The 24,183-nt window shown below is 47.3% G+C and overlaps 1 pseudogene; it reads right to left on the bottom strand.

The window, feature by feature from the left end:
- The window catches only part of LOC146210018 (uncharacterized), a 495,553-nt pseudogene that overhangs the window by 88,766 nt on the left and 382,604 nt on the right, over positions 1 to 24,183 (bottom strand).

The following is a 24,183-nucleotide window of genomic DNA, read 5'->3' as shown; positions in this document are numbered from 1 at the left end:
CACCTGATTGATGGTATGAATATGATCGATAGTAGCGTACGGTTTCCGAAAACCTGCTTGATCCTTTGATTGATTGCAGTCTAAGGTGGTCCTGATTCTATTAGAGATTACCTTAGTAAATACCTTATACGTAACAGACAGTAAGCTGATTAGTCTGTAATTTTTAAGGTCCTTAGAGTCCCCTTTCTTATGAATGGGGATAATGTTTGCATTCTTCCATGATTCCGGTACCGTCGATGACACCAGGCACTGCGTATACAGGGTGGCCAGCGTTTCTAACACGATATCCCCCGTCCTTCAGCAAATCTGTAGTGATCTGATCCTCTCCAGCTAATTTCCCCCTTTACATAGTTTCTAATGCTTTCTTGACCTCGTCCTTCGTCACTGGTGGAACGTCTGACTGTTTTTCTCTACCGCCAATCTCCTTACGGTCCTGAGTACTTTGGCTACTGTAGAGATCTGAATAGAACTCGTCGGCTACTTTGACTATCTTGTCCATATTCGTGATGACGTTGCCCTCCTTGTCCCTTATCGCATTCATCTAGTTTTTGCCTATGCCCAATTTCTTTTTTACCGCTTTAAGGCTTCCCCCTTTCTTTACAGCATGCTCAATTTTCTCCATGTTGTACTTCCTTATATCGGCCACCTTGCGCTTATTGATTAGATTTGATATATCGGCCAATTCAATCTGGTTGGATTGGAAGCTTTCATACTCTACCGTTTCTTGATCAAATCTTTCATTTCCTTAGACAGCTTACCGGTATCCTCTCTAACTATCCTACCGCTTACTTCTACCGCACATTCAGTAATGATATCTCTGAAATAATTGTTCATTGCTTCTAGGGCAATGTCGCCATCCTCATTTAGAGCTGAATACCTATTCTGTAGCGAGATCCTGAACTCTTCTGCCCTCCCCCTCACCGCTAATTCGTTGATGGGTTTCTTTCTTACTAATTTGTTGCGTTCCTTCTTCAGATTTAGGCTAATTCGGGACCTCACCAACCTGTGCTCACTGCATCGCACTTTCCCGATTACCTCTACATCTTGCATAATGGCGGGGGTTTAACACATTATGAAGTAAATTTCATTTTAGCACTTTTCCATGTCCATTTCCGGTTCTTCCGTTAGTTGATGAAGGTATTCATGATTCTTAAGTTATTGCGCTCTGCAAACTCGACTAATAACCCCCTCTGCTATTCCTAAAACCAATGCCATAGTCACCTACTGCCTGGTCTCCTGCCTGCTTTTTTCCCTACCTTGTCATTGAAGTCGCCCATTAGTACAGTATACACTGCGTCTTTACTTTTCGCATTGACGATTCTACATCTTCGTAGAAGCTTTCAACTGCCTGGTCTTCAGAACTTCACTTAGGTGCATAGCCCTGTACAACCTTCAGTTTATATCGCTTATTAAGCCTCACAACGATGCCTGCCACCCTCTCATTAATACTGTAGAATTCATCTATATCACCCGCTATATACTTATTGTTTGTGTTTGTTTGCGCCACATAGCTGAATACGATGAAAACCTACTCCTAGTTGTCGCCTCTATGGTAAACCTCGATAACACAGTACATGCCCATCCTTCAGTACAGTATATGCCTCATTCGGCCTCCTAATCTCACTAAGCCCTGTGATATTCCATTTCATACCCTCTAGTTCCTCTAACAGCACTGCTAAACTAGGGTTCTAGCGTTAAACGTTGCCTGGGTCAGTTTCCAATGGCGGCCTGTCCAGCGGATTAGATATAGATTAAGAATAACCCTGCTGGAAAATATGGCAAAGAAAGGTGGCTACAGTGTGTTTAGCATTCCTGAGAACATTTGAGTTAATTTCGTCTATGCCAGCTGATGAAGTTAGTTTCAGGGAAATAATTGACGCTATAATTCAGTCAGCGGTAAAATGTATGTTCGGCATAGGACGATGATCGGGAAGGTCGTCTTCAGGTTTGTTTGTAAAATGAAATGAAAAAGCACAATGTAGTGCTTGGTTTGTATTGCTATGTGGGATGGGCGAACCATGTACCTCGCATAGTAATATTTGCGAGGATGGCTTGGGATTAATCACCTTCAAAAATTGTCTGGGATTATTATGAAGCATAGCATGGTACTTTGCCCATGCGTGCGCAGGGTTAGATAGTTTCGCATTACGAAACAGCCTATTCGTTTTCAAGAAAGGTTTTCTTGCGGGCTAGTTGGTGCTTGTCGTTCACGATTAAGGTGCGCGAAAAAAACACGGACAGAAACAGAAAACACGTACACACACAGAGCGCAGATCTGCGCTCTGTGTGTGTACGTGTTTTCTGTTTCTGTCCGTGTTTTTTTCGCGCTTTTCGTTTTGTTGAGCATCATTTTTAGTGTTTGCTTGAACCATGGTGATAATGACCGTATGGTGATGGTTTTGGTGGGGATGTGCGTGAAAATGAATTCGCGCATTTTATCACTGAACAAAGACCAGTTAGATGCCACAGAGCGGTTTAAAAAGTTTGAAAGAAAAGAGCCATTGAATTTCGTAAGGTTGTTATTCATGGCATCATAGTCCCCTTTGTCGTAGACTGTCAATATCTTCGTTAATTTTTAATCTTAATCTTTTCACCAGATCGAGTTACATCTCATCTCGCATCGATCATCAAAACAAAGTGTAAATGACATCTTGCCGCTCTAATTTATACCATTCTTCATTCTTACCAAGAACCGCCACTGAATGGAACCGCCTTCCTGCCTCCTTAGTCACCATTTGTGACAGCACCAATTTCAAGCTCGCTGTTCAAAGTGCCTTATAGTTTCTTCATTATTTTTTTTCTCGTTCTGCAAATAATGTACTCAACCACTCCTTTCAGTTGTGCCTACCGGCCTTGTAAGTATGTACAATAAATAAATAATAAATAAATAACTTAAATCTTTCAGGACGTGATAGTTTGCTGTGATAGGTGGCATATATTATTGAATTGTCACTCAAGCCTGGTAAGTAGATGAGAGGTGATGTGTTCTCAGGATGGGTTTGAGCACAATGGTCGAGAACGCTAGAAGAATGGCAGTCGTGCCTTTTCGAGTTGATGACTAGCTGAGACAAGCCGAACGTGAGGCATGTATGCTAAAAATCACTTTCGGTGGTATGCTTGCTTAGTGTCGTTGCCAAGTCGTTCCATGATATGAATGGTAAATTAAAGTCGTCAAATATAACCAAAGATGCACGCGGATATGATATGAAACTATTTTACTTTCTGTGGTGTCAATAAGGCTGCGTAATCAATCTTATTTTGGTAAGATGCTTTTAATGGTTTTGTACATGAAAATACATGCTTAGAATGCTATAGTTCCAGGCTTCGTGTTTTGCACGGAAGTTCCCGCACAGCAGAATCAGGTCATAGGGGTAGATCTTGAAGTTCGGCCTAAAACTGAGATGTGCCATAGTGCACCTAAATATGTTTCTAATATTTTCTGGGTTAAGATACACCGAGAAAGCAATGATCGGTCTTGTAGTTTTAAGCTGAATACGGCACTCATTGATGCTGGCGTTGTTTGAGCACCAAGGCTCTGTGTCAAGCAAATTATATTTGAATTCCATCCACATTTACTGCAGTAAGATTTGTGTCGGAAACTGTAGGCCTTGTGTCCAGGTAAAAGGGGAATAGGACCACTGCAAGGGCAAAACAGCAGGCTTGTTTCCAATTTGTGAAAGTCCTTAGCATAGGATATCTGCCTTTTTTTTTCGATGGTTGTACTGTATGCCGGTCGGGATACCTCCGCCTGAAACCCAACTGCTGCCTTGGCGTTACACTAGGTCTTCGGGCAGATACACGTTGCGTAGAATTGTTTCAGGGAGTTCGAAGGGGACCATCATTAGGCGACTCTTCACTGCCCTTATTGATGCTTCAACCACCCGTTTCACCGAACGCGTGACATGATGCGTTTTATTTGCGTCAGTCGGGCGGCAAGTGTCACTTCGAAATTTCGCTGAGGCTCTGTTAGGCGCGCAGACTGCTTTGGCTGGTTTTAGTCTCGTGAATTTCTTATTCGGGTATGCCTAAAACGGCTGTCTTGCCTGTTCTTGATTCTGCCGGCCCGCATGTGTTACATGCTCTGGATACTGATTTTTCAGCATATTTGTGGCGTGTTTGCGATATATTGAATGTTTTTGTTAGTCTTGTTCGCGATGTGGATGAAAAACTGGATTTGTCATTAGCGCGTTCCGGTAGCGATACAACCAGGCATTCCTCACGGGCGGACTCAGAAGCATTAGGCCCTATGTAAAAGTTGTGTCGTATGGTCGCAGCCTTTCGCGGGCGCTGCTGAGTTTTCTGGTAGTTCTCGGCTTGTTGAGCACGTCTGGAGGGGGCTTAGGTCTTCTTGGCGGCGAGTTTGTTTACTTTTTTTGTGTGTGCGACAGTGATGCCATTCCAAGGTACCCACCACCGCTTGTTTCTACTCTTAGTGGTATCGTTAGGGCAGCCTTCGTCGCTCTCATACTGTTTTCCACCACATTGGGTGCTGTGCAGATTATCAGTGTTGGGGCATTTTACTTTTCGGTGTCCCAGTTTATGACACATTTTAAAAGCAGACATTTGTCTCAAAACGATATACCTGAACACTAAAAAACCTGAGTCCAAATATGCACGTAATTTAAGTTCCTTTAAACGTGACTACCGTTGTGCCCTTGTTGCAACTTGGGAGGGCACTGACGATGTTGCGTTTGCGGCACTGAAGGTTTGGCATGAGTTGCTCAGTGGTCATGCCACCCGCACTATGCATCACACGGCGTGTGTGGTCCCTTTTTATGTCATCAAATGCTTGCAATAGTGTGCGCCTCCCGTTTGTGGAATTATGACCGAAGGACAGTAGTGCACCCGTGTCGCGAACTGCTCTGTATCAACCGCTACTTGGTGGCTGCGATTCAGGTACCCGATTACGATGCTCTGAATTTCTTTCCTTGATACGAAGGAATGTTCGAAACGCGTCTCGAAACCACCTGGCCGATAATGACGTTCTAATCAATAATTGTGCAAAGCTGTTTAGGCTTCAGGATTAGTGTTTACGTACTTGGGATAGCGTTCATTACGCGCGTTAGCTTGTTCAGGCTTGTGATGGCGGTAGGGGATGGTCTTCCGCTCTTTTTGACGGCGTTGTTTGCTATCTAGCTCGCAGTCTAAGTCGTACGCATTGCGGTCGGTCACGGTGGTGCTGCTGCAATTACAATGCTGCACAGCGTTGCCTTTGTGCGTAAGCGCGAATACGCGAGTGCCATACATAGCAGTGGTGTGATGCTGAATAGCGGCGACAGAAGAAAGCATCGCCCGGGTCCGGTTCTGCTTTTTTTTGGCAATGGCCAGAATGCGGATGCTGGAAAAGAGTAAATCGTCGCACTTGCCTTTGCTACCTGATGTGGGATCAGCATCGGCGAGAGAGGCGAAAAGGTTCTTGTCCGGGTGCAGTGGCATCCGTTTCTAGGCGATATTAACTGTCGTGGTGCTGCCTGAGCTTGCCAAACCCAGTGCGCTAATCTGCACAGGTGTATCGACTTTATCGGAGTCCACGTCATCTGGTAACGACACGGTAGAAGACTCCTCCATCTAGTCCAGCTGATTAGGCTAGGTAGAGACAAGCATCAAGGTTGCGGCGGCTGGAGCCGATGAGTGTATTAGAAACGGTCCGCCAGGCCAAGGACGCGGGGCCCATAGTGCAGGCACGCGCAGACGCTGGGAGGCCCGTTTTGGAGCGACGACGCGACGGGAGTCTTTTGCGGGGCTCCAGAGACATCGTTGATCCCGCCCGTTGCCCGCGAGTATCAGCGTCCCGAAAGAGGTCTGCTCCACGCGCCACCAAATGTCAGTTTGCGGTGCTGATTACCTCAGCTCGACGAAGCCGGTAAAGTTTTCGCTTCAAACGTCGGCAGATGCACTTAATACTGCTGACGTTGTGGATGCGAAAAAATAACTGCGGTTATGATTATATCGGTGAGGGGTATGCGTAATGACTAAGGCTACGAATTTTCGAAGTTTGCTTAACATGACTATAAATGACGAAACTGTATGAGTTTCGCACTTGCCTACCTTTTTGTCATATTTAAGAAATGCAGCCTATTTACCCGCACTTGTTTTGTATAAATGCCTAAATCCAGCCTTTCGCCCCGCCAGGGTGGCGCAGTGGTTACGGCGCTTATCTACTGTGCCCAAGGAAGCGGGATCGAATCCCGGCCTCGGCGGCTGCGTTTCGGTGGAGGCGAAACGGAGTGGCGTCCGTGTGCTGTGCGATGTCAGTGCACGTTAAAGAACCCCAGGTGGTCGAAATTTCTGGAGTCCTCCACTAAGGCGTCTCTCATAGCCTGAGTCGCTTTGGGACGTTAAACCCCAAAAACCTTACCAAACCGAACCTAAATGCAGCCTTTCAGTCCTCGGTGCTGTTTTTCTATCTTGAGAAATCTGGCTAAGTATGGTTAAAGGCGCGCACCGATGCCCGTACAAAAGGCACGGGTCTCATATATATAATTGGCTCACAGGAAGGGAAAAGAGCAGTACCTGTCACTCTTGCTCTGTGGACACCTGAACCGCTCCGTAAGGGAAGGGAGGAAGAAGGGGAGCCGTAGTGGAGGGCTACGGAGTTTTTTCGACCACCTGGGGATCTTTAACCTGCGCTGACATCGCACAGCACACGGAAGCCACTTCATTTCGCCTCCACCGAAACGCAGCCGCCGTGGTCGGGTTCGAACCCGGCAGCTCCGGCACAGTAGTCGGGCGTCTTAGCCAACTGTTTTTCTGAGTGTGTAACTTATGAAACCTAAGCATTTTATGTGACCACCTTGAGTGTAACACGACAGTTGAACCGGCCCCGACCAGTTGAGGACCATCGCCTCAACGCGATCAGCGTGCTCAAGACTCACACGCTTGCGCGCGCTGATCACACGTCGCTCGGTCGACTCTCAGCTGCCTACCCCTCCGCAGGGAAGGACCTCTTCTTTCCCTGTCGCTTCCATGAAACGTGACAGGGACTTGAGAGAGCGCATGGGATTTTTTCGCCGGCGCTCTGCATTTAATGTCGTACTGAGAAGGAAAAGTCGTCTAGAGGCGCTTGTTGCATACAGCAGGTTGCGCAGTTTGGAGATAATTTTTCAAATGATGGAAATGTGATTCCACCCGCCGGGGTGGCACAGTGGTCACGGCGCTCGATTACTCTTCCATAGGATGCGGAATCGGATCACGGCCTCGGCAGCCCTCTTCGCTGGAGGCGAAAAGCAAGGCGCCCGTGTGTTGTGCGACGTCAGTGCACGTTAAAAGGCCCCACGTGGTCGAAATTTCTGGAGCCCTCCACTACGGCGTCTCTCAAAGCCTGAGTCGCCTTGGGACGTTAAACCCCTCAAATTAAACCAACCAACCAACCAAACAATTGTGATTCTCTAAAACGCGTGCGAAACTTTACTCTCAAGTGTGAAAAGATGCAGTGTTGCGGAATACGTCACAGCCAACGTGCATATTGCAAACCTGAAGCGGGCGAAAAAGGGTACGTAAGGATAAGAGCCTTTTAGTGTTAGACAGCTAAGGAATTGTCATTTGTCAAAGCATTGTGTGAAGCACTTTTGGCGATTGATGTCTTGTTGTGGAAACTAACCAACTGTGATCTTGAGAGCTTTTCTGGAGAGGTACACCAAGCCGCATGTTCCAGATGAAACAACTCTTCGTAAGAGATACGCGAAAGAGCGCTACAAGGATACTCCAGCCAAAATCAGAGATTCAATAATAGAGCCGAACGCTGAGCTAGTTGGTCACACATCTGTTGGAAGAAGGCAGCAGAGCAGGTAAAAACACAAAGCGTAAGAAGCCCACACATGCACACAGGGACAACACTGCCCTGACAACTATATTAACTAGAAACCGCACATCGTCTTCCTTGTCTTTAACATCCTGCTGGTTTGCGCAAAAATTCTTATTCCTCCTTCAACAAACCCACTGATGGCATACTGACACATTGGTCTCCCAAGTCAGAGATTGCATATGCTTCATAAACCTTCCTTACTAACTTGTCCTCCATCCTCTTCGTAACCTTAACATTGTGAAGGTCGGCAGGGCATTTTTGGTCTCTACAACCGACGCAGTCTTTGCAGTGCACAGAGAGATTAGTGCCAGACTTGTCCGATATTGCCTTAGCGTGCTCTCTAATCCTGTCATTGAGACATATTCCTGTCTGTCTAATATATTTCTTTTCACAATGCAAGGGAATCTCACAAACAGCCCCTTGAATATACTTAGAGTACCTAGTCCGGTGCGAAGTTTTGCATCCAGAGTTGAAGTCCTGGTTATTAACCTGCGCACACATCCCTTTAGCTCTGTTTGGTGCCGTTGGAATAATCCGGATGCCGTGTCTTTGACCAATCTTAATTAGATTATGGGTGAAGCCATGGATATATGGTATCACTGACCACTTATATCCTTGAGTAAGGTTTTCTTTTCGAATCCTCCGCTTGATCGGCAGGAAAATGCTTTCTATTATGCTACACAGCAAATGCTCAGGATACCCTGCCTCCAGAAACCTCTCAGTCTGGCTTAGAAAACTTTTTTTAACACTTCTAGCTTCTAGGGCAGATAATGTTCAGCATTAGAAGCTACTCTTGTTCCCCACGGAATAGGCATCCTGCTTATGCAGGGCAGGAAAATGCGTGACGCTTTTATACAGCAAGATGGTTTTCCTGCCCTGCGTTGGTCATGCAATACATCCTGTCGAGTATGCGCGACGCTCGTTTCCCCAAGGGAACGCGTGAGTATCTAGCACAAAACACGTGTTTCTTAAATCTACGTCAAGAATTGCTGTTTTTCGTGCCACAGCACCTGACATTCCTCTGCCGGCAAAACCTGTTCTGAATCTTTCGGGAACATGAATAAATGCAGCATTCAAGCGGATACTGGCAAATTGAAGTGGATCAGAGAAACCGAGAGAAGACTGCATTTGTGTCGCCTGATGGCCTATACGATCTTAAGGTGCTGCCGTTTGGTCTTTGCTGTGCGCCGGCCACGTTCCAACGTATAATGGACACGGTTTTATCAGGTCTGAAGTGGCAGTCGTGCTTGGTGTACTTAGATGATGTTATTTTCTCACCTACTTTCGAGCAACACCTGGACCAGTTACGCATTGTGCTTCAAGCACTCAAAGGCGCGCAACTAACAATCAAGCCTGAGAAATGCCACTTCGCTTTCAATGAACTGTGCTTTCTCGGCAATGTTGTTAGTGCACAAGGCGTCCTCCCTGATCCCGACAAGACTACAGCAGTGTCACCCTTTCCACGCCCCACCGCCAAAAAGGCACTTCGGCTATTTCTGGGTGTTTGTTCGTACTACCGACGATTCGTCCAAGATTTTTCCAAGATAGCTGAACCACTGACTGCACTAACCAGAGACGACATACACTTCCTGTGGGGAGGCGATCAAGAACAAGCCTTCCAGGAGCTCCGAAGTCGCCTACATAGACTCCCAATACTTGCCCACTTCAATGACGATGCCGCAACTGACATACATACTGATGCCAGCAACGTTGGCCTCGGGGCGGTACTCAACCTGTGGCAAGACGGAGTAGAACGGGTTATTGCTTACGCGAGCCGAAAACCCTCACGATCGGAGGCGAACTATTCGACCACGGAGAAGGAGTGTCTTGCGGTTATCTGGGCCATCAGCAAGTTTAGACCATATCTGTACGGATGACCCTTCCGCATTATCAGCGATCATCATTTGTTGTCCTGGCTGGAAAGTCTCAAAGACCCGTCTGAACACTTAGCTCGATGGAGCCTCCGTCTTCAAGAGTATGATGTTACTGTTGTTTATAAGTCAGGACAAACTCCAAGATGCGAATTGCTTGTCATGCGCGCCTTTGGACACCACTGCAGGGGTACACGCAGACGATTTTTCCTTCATTGGGGCCATTAGCCAATACCATATGGCTGACCCTCAACGCAGGGACTTGGAACTGGCGCCGCTCATCGAGTATCTGGAAGGACGCGGTGGTAGGGTACCGCTTGTTTTTCGTCGTGGCTTGCAGTCATACGCTTTACGAAGTGAAGTTCTCTACAAGCGCAATTTTAAAAGATCAGAAGAGACATTTTTACTCGTAGAACCTACGCACCTACGTCCTGACATTTTAAGCGCTTGTCACGCGAACCGTCCGCCGGCCACTTGGGAGTTAATCGTACGCTTGCAAGAACTGCAAGCGCAACTTGCAAGACCTTGCAAGTTGCAAGATGCAACTGTATACAACAGTTGCATCTTGCCTGTACTCACCTATGGGGCTGAAACGTGGAGGCTAACCAAGAGAGTTCTACTTAAGTTGAGGACAACCCAGAGGGCTATGGAACGAAAAATGGTAGGGGTAACATTAAGAGATAGAAAGCGTGCAGAGTGGGTCAGAGAAATAACTCAAGTTAACGACATTCTAGTGGAAATTAAGAAGAATAAATGGACATGGGCAGGACATGTAGTGCGAAGGGAGGATAACCGATGGTCGCTGAGGGTAACAAACTGGATTCCAATGGAAGGAAAGCGTAGCAGGGGGCGGCAGAAAGTTAGGTGGGCGGATGAGATTAAGAAGTTCGCAGGGGTCAAGTGGATGCAGCTAGCACAGAACCGGGTTAAGTGGAGAGATATGGGAGAGGCCTTCGCCCTGCAGTGGGTATAATCAGGCCGATGATGATGATGACTATTGGAAGAAATTATTACCTTCAGTGCGATCTTACGTCAAAACCTGGCGTGACTGTCAACGCCGAAAGACTCCACCCGTGAAACCAGCTGGATTTTTTCAGCCGATCGCTCCACCGAAAACTCCTTTCCAAGAAGTGGGGATGGATCTTCTTGGTCCTTTCCCGAAGTCAACTAAAGGAAAACGTTGGATTGTTGTCGTGACAGACTACTTGACCCGGTATGCTGAGACCTCGTCGCTCGCAAATGGAACTGCCACCGAAGTAGCAGCAGAAGACATCGTATTGCGTCATGGCGTTCCGGCTATTATTACCGACCACGAGGCAGCTTTTACGACCCGCCTGACTAAGGCGGGCCGTGAAGAGCGAATAGCCCCGTCGCTACACTGAGCGCCCTCGCTGGGCACAACCAGGCTTCGCACGCGTGAAACCGCAGCCCGCACATCATACGCGCCTAGTTTTTATCATCCAACGGGCGATAGTGAGGGTGCAAAGTTACCTCAGCTGTTGTACCCTCGGAGCTGACGAGCACCGATAAGCCACAGCGAGTGCAACGCCGCCACACGGCCGCACGCTTGCTCCGGTAGCCTTCGGAGCAGCCTGGATACTTTTGCTAAAGACGGTACATGAATATAGAGCATAAGACCTGGGTTCAAATTCTTCAATATGCCACGTTCGCGTACAATACGGCACTTCAAGAGACGACGCGGTTCACTCCCTTTGAACTTGTCTTCGGCCGTCCAAACTATACTTTTACTCAGCGTGCGGAGGAAGCGCGGCAGCTGGCAATGCAGCGCATATACCTACAACAGCAACTAGACGCTGACCGCTACAACTAGGGACGGCGCTTCGCTGTCTACGGGCCAGGAGACTATGTCTGGATTTGGACGCCCATTCGTCATCGTGGGCTCTCTGAAAAATTGCTGCGCCGGTACTTTGGCCCATACCGTGTGATCCGCCGCATCAGCGACGTTACTTACGAAGTTGAATCCGCTACCCAAGACCCCTCAAGCCGCAGACGATTCAAGTCCGCTGACGTTGTGCACGTCGTCCAGATGAAACCCTACCACGACCGCCCCGCTGACTGATATTGAGACTGATGGCGTCCCGTTTTGTGTTTTGGTGTTCTCAACTCAACGTAGCACACTATCTGTCAACTCATCGCATTTGCATCATCGAGGCGATGCTTCCAAGAAGGGGCGCAATGACACATGCCATTCAAAGAAGACGACGGAGAATTGAACGGGCGATTAGGAAACGACGACGAAGTGGGACTGCTCCGTCTCGGGCTGACCTAACTGGTTGTCGGTGTTCCTCGGCGCCATAGTGCCTTCTGCGCAACGTTGGGTTATCAGCAGCCGGCCCCGATCTTATTACCGACAAGATGCTACGCAACCTCGACTATGCATCGATCGAGGCCCTAACCCGCTACTATAACGAATGCTGGCGTTCGGGCAAGCTCCCCTGACAAGTATCGAGACTCAACATGGGGGTAGCGAGCTACAATTACATCCAAGACTTCTTGACCAACCGCACGGTGGAACTGCACGCCGGAGACCTTAAGTTCCCCGAACACAAGCTCGGAAGCACGGGTACCCCGCAAGGTTCAGTCATCTCGCCGTTGCTCTTCAACCTTGTCATGATCGGGGTAGCGAGGGCAGTAGAGGGGACCGGCGTCCGGCATACGATCTACGCCGACGACATTACCCTGTGGGCGGCAGGCGGCACCGACGCCAGCATTGAGCAGCAGCTCCAAGAGGCTGTTACTGCCATCGAGCAACACCTTAACGGCACAGGCCTAGTGTGCTCGCCCGCCAAATCCGAGCTGCTCGTCCTCACACCATTACAACGGGGACGGAAACGCGCTCCCCCTCGGGAGTGCGATCACATAAAGATCGTGGCTGCATCGGGGCAGCGCATCCCCGAAGTTCCCAAGATCAGGGTCCTGGGCCTGCTACTAAACAAGAACGGCCGCAACGACGAGACCATCAACAAGATTACCACCAAGGCAATGGATGCTATCCGGCTCATACACCGAGTCTCGACACGATGGGCAGGCATGCGTGAAGACAGTCTTCTGCGCCTCGTCCAGTCGTTCGTGATCAGTCACATCGCCTACGTTGCGGCCTACCTCAACTGGCAGGCCGCTGACCGGACAAAGATAAACACGCTGATCAGACGGGTTTACAAGACGGCGCTGGGATTAATGGGGACCACGAGTACGGCTCGGCTCCTGCAGCTCGGCGTCCATAACACCTTAGAAGAAATAGCCGAGGCGCAGCTCACGGCTCAAATGGAGTGCCTCTCTACCACCAAGACAGGCCGCAGTATACTGACGTCCCTGGGTTACAATCCCCGAGCTCCCAGTCGGCAATCGTGCGAGATCAGCGATGAGGCGTGGGCCCACATCCACGTGGACCCCATCCCGAAAAACATGCACCCCGAGTACAACCAAGAACGGCGGCAGGCGAGGGCCAAAGTCCTCGTCGAGCAACACGCCCAGGACCCGCACGCCCGGTTCGTGGACGCTGCGGAATACAAGCGAGAAGGATTCGTGGCAGTGGCCGTTGCGGCGGCTACCGGCATCAAAACAGCGGCAGCGAGCGTGCGGTGCACGGACGCCACAGACGCCGAGGAGGTTGCCATCGCTCTGGCGATCTCGGAGGCCGAGTGTCGCACCGTGCTCAGCGACTCGAGGAACGCTGTGCGCAACTTTGCCAAGGGGCGAGTGTGCACGCCGGCGGCCGCCATCATCAGTAAGCTCCAGCTTCAAGACCGCGGCAACACTATCCGTATCAAGTGGTTCCCGGCGTACGCGGGAGATTGTGCATCCTCACCGAATCACAACGAGACGGCCCATTCGGCGGAGCGAACGCTTACCTTCCGCGCCCCCGAAAAGGACCGTTCCGAATGGTGGTTCGAAACAAAAGACAGAATGACCAGTTACGAGGAAGTGACAAAATTTTACCGCCTAGCTCGACGGACAATGCCGCCGCCTCACCCGGCACTTAGTCGGGAGGAGGCGGTCATCCTAAGGCAAATGCAAACCGGGTCACTAGTAGCCCCGGCAATGCTACACGCCCTCCACCCAGACATCTACACTAGTGATATGTGCAGTGTATGTCAAGTGGGTCCGGCGGACCAATGGCACATCACGTGGGACTGTGCCAGGTTCCCGACCGAAGCTGCATCCAGGACATACCCGCCGGAACTTCAAAGTGCTGTGCAGAATACAGACAAGGACATGCAACTATGGGCCGTCCAGCAGGCCCGGGGTGCGCTCGAAAAGCACAAGCCTCACAACCCACCACAAACGGGCCAAATGAGGTATTGCAGAGTAGGGCTTAACCCCGGGTCGACGCTTGGCCAGCGTCACGACGCTTTAACCCGTTGTTTGCCGGCTCCATTTATACATACATACATACATACATACATACATACATACATACATACATACATACATACATACATACATACATACATACATACATACATACATACATACATACATACATACATACATACATACATACATACATACATACATACATACATCTACATACATACATACATACATACATACATACATACATACATACATACATACATACATACATACATACATACATACATACATACATACATACATACATACATACATACATACATACATACATACATACATACATACATACATACATACATACATACATACATACATACACACATACATACATACATACATACATACACACACACATACATACATACATACACACACATATACATACATACATACATACATACATACATACATACATACATACATACATACATACATACATACATACATACATACATATCATGCACGGCACTTCGAAGTAATCTGATCTGTCTGAAGAAATCAAGTATGACGCTGCATGTGTAATGACAGCAAGAGCTATATTTGAAGAGGCGATTTTGAGATGTGACCTCATATACATTATTGCAAACGTTTCAACATTGAAGGATAGGGTGACAAACTTGGAAAGGATTATACTTTCAATACATCAGTCATTGAACGCAGTCAATAAAGTACAAGCAGCTCTTCGGCGACTGGAAGGAAAAAACGCTACTGCTTCTGCGAAGACGAAACAGTTGCTAGAAAAAATAGAGGCCTAGAAAAAAATTTGCCAAGTCAGAGACCTTCTACGCGTAGGCGGTAAGGCAACATCACCTGAAGGAGTGAGCTTCTATAAATTCTAATGTTCCAGGTTTTCGACACTAAGCATATGCGATGTAGAAAGAAGCTTTTCAAAGTACAGAACTAAGGTGAGTAAAAACCAAAGGATCTTAAACTTCGAAATCATGATAAAGTGCTTTATCATGACTGATTTAAAGGACGGCGTACGTTTCGTGCTTGTCTGACAAATCTTGCACTCTTCTTTTGTGCCTACTTCCTGAACATATCAAATTTATCGGTTCTTTTTACGACACTTCAATTATGGAGAGAAAGTACACAATAATCAAGATTGGTTGGTAATAAATCAAGAACATTCAGAGCGCCTATTTTCTAATAGCTACTATTTCATTATTTAAGGGCCTAGATACCCGTCTAAACGGGGGTCTAGGTCGAGGTTCGGGTGGGGTGCTTTAACTTCCGAGCCCTGGTATTGAGCAATAAAACTCGAACAAAGTATGAGGCATGAGTGCAGAGAACGGTACGTTTCATAGTTCACGACTACACATGTCCGATGACTTACTTGTGACAGCGTACACCTGTTTGGCTATGTCGTCCGGTATACCATTTGAAGCGCGTGCCGCTTACGCTGCCGAGTTTTGGGCTGTGGACGCAGCCGCCGGTGTCCCAATCACTGTCCGACCGCATCACCTGCCACCTATCCCCTGCAAGGAGTATGCTAGGGATTTTAACGCGATAGCGGTCACATCAGAATTAACTTGAAATCGTTAAGTCTGATGCAGGGGAGGTATACGCGAATTTTGCACGCTGCCTGTTCGGCAGTAAAGGCCTCGCTCAGAACAATTTGAAGCTCACTGGAGTTTAGTGTACAAGCGCAGTTTATGAAGCACATAGCTGCATAGGTACCGCGTGTGGGTGACTGATGGACGAGTGGGGCGTCCTTCGTCGCCACAGGTTTCTGGTGGCGCTCGGCCAGAAACAACTCCGAGGAGCCGGGCTCCAGGCCTACACTGCGGCCGGCCGCGTAATCACCGCAGTCCACCGTCAGAATCGGCGACATCTTTGAAGCAGCAGTCCCGCATCGCGAAGGGGCGAACGGCCACAAAGCAGAGTCCAGAGCGGCGAAGGGGACAATTGCCGGAGCCAGCGTGATGTCCGTCTGCACTGTCTTGGAACAGGGCACCTTCTCCAGGGGCGCTTGCAGAAGCTGCTGCGGCTCGACCTGAGAAAGAGCGATAGAGAGAAAAATGTCAGAGTAAAATTCAAGCTTTCGAGGGTACTGCACGCAATCAGCGCCAGCTTATTCGCGAAAAGATCAGTGCAATGATGACGACAAGCCTATCTGCTTGTGTCACTAAGCTGCATTTTCTCTGCCACTGAACTGTCACAGATCAGAAGTTAGGTAGACGTGTCGGAGCTAAAACGAGGAATAGCCAGCTCCGACAGCGTTCGGGTTCGAATTGCTTTTTTTTGTTACGCTGCTCGCGCTCAGGCGCCCAGTGACAACCTTTTCTTTTTTTTCTAGCGCCGTGCTGTGTCTTGCATCAAGAGCGCGGCGCGAGGGGCGCTACAGGGCTACCCCCGCAAAGAGGACGCCACGAGATCTGCCCATGCAGCGGACGAGTTTGGTGGCAGAGTCAGCAGAGTTGAAACGAGAGCGAGTGGAGGGATCAAGTAGAACGGCTGATTAGGCGAGTTGGTGAACCATGACATATAAGTGCGCCACAAAAACGGGACAAAGATGAGAAGTGGACTGCAATGGCTCAGAACTGACAACTAATTTAATGAACCAACGGAAGAGCATATATATACACACAATTGGTGGACGCACATGCGCATAGTCAAATGAAAAAAAAAATTTGAGAGAATTTGAAAAAAAAAATAAAAGCACATGTAAAACGTCCCCATCACACGCACAGGGTGAAACCTGCCTACGCACTATCTATTGTAAAGCATGTTCATCTCTTTTCCTGTCAACGCAACATACGCTTTACTCACACAAACATTTTGCTTCCTATTATTATGGAAAGCCTCGGCGAAATCTCGAGTAGTCTGGGCATTGCGAAGAAATAGTATAATAGTGTCAACGAAGAAAGGTACAACCTCACAGGCGTTACATTGTTTTGCTAAGCTAGTTTCATTCTTTTTTAGCGACTGTGTATGCTCCATCAGCCTAATGTTGATGTAACAGCCTGTCTGCTAAATATACGTACGGTCACAGGACAATGGAATTGGATACACTACACCCATCCTACAACTAATGAAGCTCTTGGTGTGATTAACCTGGCCTGTGTTCTTACCTCTTGTGCCCCCCAGCTTTCTTTGAATTTCTTCACCTACCTTGCCAATCTTATTAGGGGCGGAAGACAACACCTGTATGCCATATTGTGCCCCTACTTTTTTAAACCGATGTGACAATGCATGCATATAATGCACGACTGCAATTTTTTTCTTTCATTTTTTCTTTCAACCTTTCCGGTACACTTCAGAGCACGCAGAACATTATCGGCACTGGCTACAAGCACTGAGTCTGCATAACCAGCCTCCCTACATCTATTAGATTGGATTTCAAGGCTATTAACCATTTGATGAGCACAAGGCCTATTGACAGCCATCCTAAAACAGCCTGTTACTATTCCAGATTTTACAAGTTTGGAGTGAAATGACTTTTATTTTAAAAGAGGCTTTACGCTCCTAGGAGAGTACTGCCAACACACAGATTCATATTAAAAGCCGACTTTAAATCTAAAAATTTCAATACATTTGTGTGAGGAACCTCAAAGGTGAACTTCAATCCAGAACAATTCCGAACAAAAAATCAAGGATATCAGGGACACTAACTAAAACTAAAACACTAACTAAAACACCGCACGCTGCAACATGTTCAATCCTCTGCTGACATTACAGGTTCTGCTACTCTGGCTGCCTGCTGCTGAATGCCCCTTTTCTCAAGCCCCGTCACCCGCTCGCGATGGGGAGTGCGTGGTCAGTGACCGTATGCTCGGCGCCGTAGTGGACGACACTCCGAACTTAGCCCGGATACTGTTGCTCCCCTGGCAACATAGCCGCTCATCGACGTCATCAGTCAGCGGACCCACCCGCGCAGCATATATACCGCGATCTGCCGCCGATCATCTGGGGCTCGACACCGCACGCTGCAACATGCTCAACCCTCTGCTGACATTACAGGTTAGTTATATGAACAATTGCAGTGAATGTAAAACTAGCAACCGTTGTCTTGCAGCGGTGTCTTGCCCCTATGTGATCAAGTGGCATAGCGCTGTGCGAATATGCTGCGACTGTATATCCTTGCACCTGTTGTCCCAAATATTGCTGTATCTATCAGGGGACGTTGAGCTCAACCCAGGCCCGCCAACATCACTCGGCGATCCATCTGTTCTAAACGCACTCAAACGCCTCGAGGACGCGCAATCCGTTATATCTGCTGAAGTAAAAGAACTTAGGCTACGCAAGACAACCACGGAAAGCTAATATCGGAGCTAAACAATCGCATTTCTTTGTTGGAATTGGCTCACAAAAATGACCCAAACGATGTGAAAATAGACGAAACCAACAAAATAAAACGCGAGCTTGCAGTTCTTCATGCCGCCAATATCGATGCAAACAATCGCATGCGAAGGAACAACTTACTTTTTTCGGCCTTAAAGACGTCGAAAAGGAAACTTGGGAAGAGTCGGAAACAAAAGTTCGAGACCTGTGCTCCACTGAGCTCGATGTTCATCTGGACGCAGGATGTATAGAACGCGAACATCGACTAGGATCATTCTGCTCAGACAAACAGCGGCCAATCATCATTAGGCTAGCGCATTTCAAGACCAAGGAAAACATCCTGGCGTGTGGGCCTAAACTGAAAGACACGCCATACGCAATCAGAGACGATTTTGCCCCTGAAACACGTCTTGCTCGCTCCAAACTTCTGAAGTTTATTCGCCCTCAAAAATGCGCCTTCAAACTGTGACTTGATAAATTGTACGCTGGAAAAAAGTGTTATACTTGCAACCATGTTACTGACTCGGTTATCGAATGCACTGTACGTGTTTCCAACGCCGATGTTAGCGAATGACGAGCAACAAATCATGCTCCCAACAGACGTCCTTCATCATACCTCGGCATCCAAATCGCATTCACCAACATAAGGAGCCTTATTCCAAAGCGTGACCAGCTCCTTAGCTTTGTTGACGACATTGAAGCTCACATTATAATTCTAACCGAAACGTGGGTAACTGAAGAATTCCTTGATAACGAATTGCTTCCCACTAACCTGAACTGCACCATTTATCGTCGAGATCGCAGTGGCCGTCGAGGGGGTGGTGTACTCATAGCTGTAAGAAATACACTATCATCATACTTAGTTTGCCACGATGACGTACTCGAACTATCGTGGATTTGTGTCCCTACTTCAACTGCGAAAGCTGTAATTGGCATTTGTTACAGGCCACCCGATCATGGCCCATCTTTTAGCACCTTACTGTACAATAGCCTAACATATATCAGGGACAACTTCCCCAACTCACCTATTTTTCTATTTGGCGACTTTAATTTTCCCCAGATTAACTGGCCTCTACTCAGCGTACCTGGCAATTCACAATCCAGTGAGCCCAAGCAATTTCTCGATCTAACTCTTGATTTCAATCTTCATCAGTCCATATCACTTCCGACGAGAGGGAATAACACTCTTGATCTTTTACTGACGAGCAGTCCTGACGACATTAAAAACGTAACGATTCTCCCTGGAATCAGTGACCACGCTCTCCTACACATTTCCATATCACTGCTACTAAAAGTAAGATCAGCATCTCAAAAGATAATCTTCAACTATAAAAAGGGGAACTTTGAAGCTATGAATAACGAACTTGCACAGTTTCACACGTACTTTCTCGGGTCCTACTTGTCGAGAACGGTTAATCACAACTGGGAATTATATAAAACAACATTAATAAACTTAAGAAACAAATACATCTCTAAAATAAATATAAAATCCGATCATACCAATGAGTGGTTTATCGTAAGTCTGAAAAGTCTCCTAAACAGGAAAAAAACACCTTTATCGATCAGCAAAGTCATCTAACAGCGTGCTACGTGGGACCGATATCACCAGTCTGCAAAAACATACATTGAAAGCGTAGCTGCCGCAAAGCACAAATTCTTTTCAGTCGATCTACTTGGAATCTTGCAATCGAACCCCAACAAATTCTGGCGTATTCTGTCCTCCAGGTCTCGGCCGAACCAAATAGCCCTCATGGGAACTGATGGTGAACCAGTGGAATCAGAACAGTGTGCCGCCGTCTTGAACCGTTATTTCGTTTCAGTTTTCACCCCGGCACACAACTGTTCGACCCAGCCTCCATCAGAGTCGCCACCAGTCACGATGCCTGAGATACAGATTAATGCAAACGGTATCAGTAACCTCATTGATTCTCTAAAATTGCCTTCATCGGCAGGCTCTGACCATATCAATAGCAAACTACTGAAAAACACATCGGAAACCGCGTCACAGATATTACAATTAATCTTCACCCAGTCTTTCCAATCTGAGGAAATACCGGACGATTGGGAAATCGCTCAAATCGTTCTAGTCTTCAAAACAGGTGACCGCAATTCAGCATCCAACGACCGTCCTGTCTCTCTAACCAGTGTCCCATCCAAACTTCTCGAACCTACGATCCACGAACCTAATGGCACACCTCGAATCTAATGACTTCTTTTATCCTCAACAGCATGGTTTTATAAAACATCTCTCATGTGAAACACAGCTTGCCGAGTTCATACATGACTTACTAGAATCCATTTGGAGTAATCGAGGAATATAGCATCTATTTGAAGGTTATTACCTTCAAATAGATGCTATATTCCTCGATTGCTCCAAACCATTTGATCGCGTTCCCCACAGTCATTTACTTCAGAAACTCTCATCCCTAGGAATTCCCGCCAACCTAATCCGCTGGATTAAAAATTTTCTTTTAGGACGCCAGAAGTTCACTTCCGCAAATGATAGCCACTCAACTCTTACAATCGGGAGTCCCACAAGGCGCCGGACTGTCACCGCTACTATTCCTAATTTACATTAACGATCTCCCTTGTAATATAAAATCAAAATTACGTCTTTTTGCGGATGACTGCGTCATATACAGAGAGATTAGGACGACCAACGACTCATGTTTGCTTCAATCTGATCTTAATACACTCGCCTCTTGGTCTAATAAATTCCTCCTTCCTTTAAACATTAGCAAGTGTAAATCCATGACTTTCACGAGGAAACGCACCGTGAATCAGCATCAATATAGTATTGGCTCGCTTTTCATTACCCCCGCATTATCCTACAGATATCTTGGACTCCACCTAACACCATCACTATCATGGGTAACCCACATTCAAAATATTTGCGCTGAAGCCTCACGCACACTCGGTTATCTGCGACGTAACTTGAAGGCCGCATCCCCGGAAATAAAGCAACTAGCCTATTTAACTTTCATTCGCCCCAAACTAGAATATGCGTCCTCCGTTTGGCATTCATCACAAGCGTATCTCGCCACCGACCTTGAAGCCGTACAGAATCGCGCCATCCGATTTATAACATCTTGCTATTCAAAGAAAACCAGTATCACAGCACTGAGACAATCCATCGCCATTCCATCGTTCATGTCACGCCATATCATATCTCGCGTATGTCTTCTACATCACTTCTATTATCATCCCCGTACGAGACATGCAAAGCTACAGCCCCCCACAGGACATCTAGCCGCCTAAACCATAATCATAGCATTGCACGTATCAACTGTCGCACCTTAGCATTAAATTCTTCATTTTTTCCGGACGCAATAGTACTGTGGAACGCCCTGTCAAACACCATCGTATCATGCACTGATCGCAAATCATTCAGGATAAAATTAAACGACCATCTTTCGTGAAGAAATCGCTGATGACGTCGGCAGAATTGTGGGCGCGCGGGGGAGGCAGCGCTTACCTTGTCTTCACTTTTTTTACTTGTGTTTGTAGTTCTGCTGACGTTGCTATCAATGACGTACCAACCGGCTCAAGTTTCACCAGTTTCGTGAAAGCGTTTTTCTCATGCAAATTTGTATAACATTTTCGGCGTCATTTACTTACGGTATATTGTTCTTTTTGTTTTTTAAAATTATCTCGTCTAACCCTTGCATTATTTCTCTTGTTTCTGTTTTCTTTTCTTGTTATTTTAATGTTTTCCTGTTCTTGTTCGCATTGTATATTGAGTTTGCTCCCCCCTTATGTAATGCCCTCGGGCCTTTAAGGGAAAAATAAATGGAATGAAATGAAATCATCTACGTATCGGATTATACGACAGATCTTTCCGGTTAGGTCGTTCTCTATTTTTCTGTCGACATAGCTAAGATAAATATTGCTGAGAACGGGGGCTACTTTAGCACCTATATATATACCAGACTTCTGCATGAATAATTTGTCTTCTCACATTACATAGGTGTTCTGAAGACAAAATGACAAAAGTTCCAAAAAGGATCCAACAGTTATACCGCACTCATTACGAAAGAAACACTCGTCATTATCCGCGTAATGCAATTCTTGACACATTGTAGAAGTTGATTATTGGGAAGAGAATAAAACAAGTCAGCCACGTTTATGCTAAAGCCAGAGCAAGAAGCCGTATTCTCGTCCAAAAGGTGCTTTACAACTGCCTCTGAGTTGGGCACAAGAAACGGGTCAATAACGGAAAGTACTAGCAAATGATTGTTGAGGTAAGAAGATACGACCACTTGCCAAGTTTGGCGCTCAGAAACTATTTCCCGGAAAGGAATGCCCGGCTTATGCGTTTTTGCTGAAAATTTTTTTTTTTCAGGAACTGAAAGTTCAGCTTTCTTTATTTTGCTTGCCAAATTCTCTAGCACAAAGTCATACAGTAACGCTACAGCCACTTTCTTGCCCTCGCCCGGAGCCTTTCTGCTCACTCTAATATGCTTCCTTTCTGACTCACAGGCGTTTACTGAAAAATGTTTCTCGGAAAGTACAACAAAGTAGCCTTCTTTTTCTGACTGTACAACGCGCAAGCGATTGTTACACATGTAATTGACCAACGAGCGCAACCTGTTATTCCGCCGACCAATACACTTACTACTGGCTACAGCATGAACACACTCTGAAATACACCTATAGGCCTATCATCGAGCTGAGCTTTGGACGACACTGCGAGCAAAAGCTAACTATTCAACCGTTAGCATCCCAGGGTCAAGACAGAACTTTGGACAGAGGATTAAAGTCTTTTCATGCCTGGAATCGAAAATGACATCATCCAAGACCAAAAACTTGCAGGCAGGTCTCCAATCGTCCCGATCATTCTTTTGCCCCATATGGAGTGAAGATGCCCAGTTGCTGGAGAAAGGGTGCACAATACCGAATTCAAGCATGTGTTGAAACTCACGGCGAGCGACAGCGAGGCGTTTTCCAGACAGGCAGCGAGGGCGATCAAACACAAGTGGTCCAGAGGCAACGATGTGGTGTGTGATCGAGTGTTTCATCGGTGACTCTCTGTTGTGCGGCTTTGGAACGTTGGGAAAATCTGCAAGGATTTTCTGTAAAAAGCAGGGACGAGAGCTCTAAGACCTTTCACCGAAGTGGTGGAGAGTATGCCGTCGACGGAGAGTTTCGTGCTGAGATGGATTAATTGATGAGCATGCATATCGACAGCGAGGTTGAAGAAACTGGGAAAATCAGCGCGGAGAACAACTTGGGAGACATCGGCGATGATGAATATCCAGCAGAACATCCGGCGCGATCCGAGGTTAAGTGTAAGAGACCGTTGACCATACGTGCGGATGGGGGAGTTGCTAATGCTTGGAGCGGGAGATATGGTTCGTTGCGACGGTTATCTAACAAGCTGGTTGTTCACATTCACCTATGCACTCGTGTCAACGAGGAAGCGAGCGCCGGTAATTTTGTCCGCAACAAAATAGGCGACCTGTTCTTCCACCAGTACCACTCGTCGCCGTCAGCGGCCAGTCGCAGCTTTTCCCGGCCAGGAGCGCGGGTGGATGCACTTGCGGGCAGAACTGCCGAAAATATGGTAGTACCAGCACACGACCGAAGAAGGGAAGTCTTGCTGTGCTTCGAATGGCCGGAGGTCCGGCGAGCGCGGCGGTGCCTGGGAGTGGTGGCAGGACTGGAATCTCGGCGGAGAATGGCGTGGAAGCGGCGCGAGGTCATCAAGCCGCCTGGCTAAAACATCCAGTCGCTTTCTGTACTCACATGCTGGGAGGAAGGTAGAGCGGTCACGGCGCTGACGCTGGTGTGCCTTGAGTAATCCGCAACACGATCCGCGAGTTCGGC

The sequence above is a fragment of the Amblyomma maculatum genome, chromosome 1, assembly GCF_055883805.1.
Source record: "Amblyomma maculatum isolate TAMU_Amacu chromosome 1, ASM5588380v1, whole genome shotgun sequence".
Lineage (NCBI taxonomy): Eukaryota > Metazoa > Arthropoda > Arachnida > Ixodida > Ixodidae > Amblyomma > Amblyomma maculatum.
This window is presented reverse-complemented; position numbering and strand designations above follow the sequence as displayed.